The following is a 3,817-nucleotide window of genomic DNA, read 5'->3' as shown; positions in this document are numbered from 1 at the left end:
CATCTCGCTTTTCTGTGTTTCTTCTAGTTTTCATTTTCTTGTTCTTGCTTTGTTTCTTTCCCAAAACACAAAAATACCAAAAATATTTCTGTTGTTTCTCTTCATCATTTGTTTTCTTTGGTTTCTTGCATTTGTTTCGCTTTATTTGCTATTGCCAGTTTGCTATAAGAAAACCCAAAAAGATTTTGCTTTGTTTGTTTGTTTCCTTTTGTTCTTGTTCTCAAATTCGAAAACACCAAAAATATTTGCTGTTCTTCTTTGGTTTGTAAAGTTCTTTATGAGTTCAATGGTCTTCGGTGGCTGGAGTGTGGTTTTCATTTCATATTATCCAAGCTATACAAGTGAAAAGGCGATAATGACGATCTACGACAATCTGATTGTGGTGAGAGGCTGGTATGAACTCTATTTGTTTTCATTTTTGTACATATACTCATCCATGTGAGCATGCTTAGTTGGTTCATGTGAGGTATATGTTATTTGAGAAAGTCTAGTAGTTTATAATCTCTCATGTTTAGCTCCAATCTATTAATATGAGTAGCATGTCATGGATGTTTGCTTGCATCGTTTTATTCATAAGTAGGTATGGCATTGTGGTATCCTCCTCTGAATAATTCATTTATATCGACTTGGCCCATGCTCACGCATGCATATGACTGAACCAAAGTCAATTAAGCCTCGATGATTTATATTGCTTCAGAGTTCTTGTATCACTTTTATGCCTCCGTTAATTTATTTTGCCGCAAGCATGATTATGACAGTTTCTGCTCTCTTGATTTGTCGCTCCCTAGTCTATTGCTAGCCTTCACTTGTACCGAGCGGGAACGCTGCTCGTGCTTCCAAATACCTGAAAACCAAGTTGTTCCAAAGTGTCCACCATAAATACCTATGCATGGCATTTCAAACCATTCCAAGTAAATTCTCATGCGCTACCTTTAAAACCTTCAAAATGCTTCTCAATTTGTGTTTATGTTTCATAGCTCATGAGGAAGTATGTGGTGTTTAGCTTTCAACCTTGTCATTTACTTTTGACGGACTCTCATATGGACTAGTGGCACATCCGCTTATCCGATAATTTTGCAAAAAAGAGCTGGCAATGGGATTCCCAGTCCCGAATTAATTAACAAAAATAGACACTCCTCCATGGTTTGTGATTGTTGGACGGCACCCGAAGATTCGGTTAGCCATGGCTTGTGTAAGCAAAGGTTGGGGGGAGTGTCATCATCATAATAAAACTAAAATAAAAAGGCACTCCTTCATGGTATGAGATTGTTGGCAGGCACCCGAGGATTCGGTTAGCCATGGTTTGTGTAAGAAAGGTTGGAAGGAGTGCCACATAAATATGCAAATAATTCATGGGAGCTGCTCTTGGAAGTCCGGTTGGCGAGGTAGTTAGTATACCCATTACCATTCGTTGACAACAACAAACACCTCTCAAAATAATTTTACTCCTGTCTTTATAAAAATGAAAAGCTCTAGCGCATGTTAATCCCTGCTTCCCTCTGCGAAGGGTCAATATTTTACTTTTATGTTGTGTCTCCATTATTTCTTTGAGCACTATCTTGAGAGCACAACTGTCATTCTTAGTATAATATGCTTGTCTCAAAATATGATTGATTGTGGTATAACTTTGATGCTTTTATCTTTGACAATCACTACTTCTAGTCTTTCTATGAACTCCAGAGGTGTCCGGGCATTTATGTTTTGCCAATCAAATACAGGCAAGCGAGATACCACTTTATCATACTCTCTTATGAACATTGCAATCCTGCTTACATACATGATTCATGATGCTTATTATTAATTGTTGGTACCTCTTCATGATTGACATAGCTGTTAGATGATCTGATTTGCACGTATCTCATTATGAACTGCTTAAGTATTAGCCATAGCATGAGAATATATACATCATATGAGCAAATGTGTTCGTGAAAGTTCTTTTATCGCTCAGTTGTTAACTGAATTGCTTGAGGACAAGCAATAAGCTAAGCTTGGGGGGAGTTGATACGTCCAAAACGTATCTACTTTCCCGAACACTTTTGCTATTGTTCTGCCTCTAATTTGTGTATTTTGGATGCAACTAACACGGACTAACGCTGTTTTCAGCAGAACTGTTCTGGTGTCTCGTTTTTGTGCAGAAATCCAACTTTCGGGAAAATCCTCGGAATTTATGCAGAAGCCCCTATTTTCCCAGAATACTGACGGAGCCAGAAGGTCAAGTAAGGTGGAGGCCCGAGGGACCCACACCATAAGGCGGCGCGGCCTAGGGGGGCCTGCGCGGCCCTATGGTGTGGCCCCCTCGGCCGGCCTCCGACGCCCTCCTTCGGACTATTTATCGGCCTCGACCTAAAAACGCAAGAAGAGAAGTCGAAGTCGCCAGAAACCCTCCAGAACGCCGCCACATCGCGAAACTCCGTCGCGGGAGCCAGAAGTCTCCGTTCTGGCACTCCGCCGGGACGGGGAATTGGAGGAGATCATCGCCGCCATCACCGCCAATGCCTCTACATCAACCAGCCATGTTTCCCCCATCCATGTGTGAGTAATTCCCCCGCTGTAGGCCGAAGGGGATGGTAGGGATTGGATGAGATTGGTCATGTAATAGCATAAGATTGTTAGGGCATAGTGCCTAGTGTCCGTAATTGGTACTTTGATGATATTGTTGCAACTTGTTATGCTTAATGCTTGTCACTAGGGCCCGAGTGCCATGATCTCAGATCTGAACATGTTATTGCTTCATCATGATATTCATTGTTTATTGATCTTACCTGCAAGTTGTATACACATGTCGCTGTCCGGAACCGATGGCCCCGAAGTGACAGAAATCGGGACAACCGGAGGGAATGGTAGTGATGTGAGGATCACATGTGTTCACGGAGTGTTAATGCTTTGCTCTGGTACTCTATTAAAAGGAGTACCTTAATATCCAGTAGTTTCCCTTGAGGCCCGGCTGCCACCGGCTGGTAGGACAAAAGATGTTGTGCAAGTTTCTCATTGCGAGCACGTACGACTATATATGGAACACATGCCTATTGATTGATTAGTACTTGGACAACGTTTTATTATTATCTGCAAATGCCCTGCTATGATTGTTACATGAGTTTCTCTCATCCATGCAACGCCCGTTCATCCGTCCCCGTGCCTACAGTATTTTAATCCTGCTGTTTACTAAAATCACTACTGCTGTCTCTGTTACTCTACTACTGTTATTTCACTACTGCTACTGCCATAAAACTATTACTACTGATAAACTCTTGCGAGCAAGTCTGTTTCCAGGTGCAGCTGAATTGACAACTCCGCTGTTAAGGCTTCCAAGTGTTCTTTGTCTCCCCTTGTGTCGAATCAATAAATTGGGTTTTACTTCCCTCGAAGACTGTTGCGATCCCCTATACTTGTGGGTCATCACACGCCCTCGTAAGCACCAGGACGCGTGTGCCAGAAGGCATTGCGGGCCGTCGCCCGAGGGACCAGGGTCAGCCGCAATCCTGGGAGCCTCCCGGCTCTACTGTGTTGCCCGTCGCTACTCGCCGGTGGGTTTCTGACCGCAACAATAGGAGACAGCAAGACACTGACAACCACTGCCCAAACCCCTGATGAAACCAGCAACGCTGCAGCAACCACTAACGTGGTGAAGAAGCCAGAAGAAGAGAAGAACCCCTTCCTTGCTTAAGCAATTTATCAGCCTTTATTTTCCTTTTTCCTTTATTTTAAACATGGCCTTCCTCTTTTCGCCCTTTAGCCTCGTGCTTACCTTATTAATGAGAACTTAAGCTTCGATTCTTTGTTAAGCATTGCAGTAACTACAAACTTCTAAGCCCCATCA

This window comes from Lolium perenne, chromosome 7 (genome assembly GCF_019359855.2).
Source record: "Lolium perenne isolate Kyuss_39 chromosome 7, Kyuss_2.0, whole genome shotgun sequence".
NCBI lineage: Eukaryota > Viridiplantae > Streptophyta > Magnoliopsida > Poales > Poaceae > Lolium > Lolium perenne.
Note: the sequence above shows the minus strand (reverse complement) of the source record.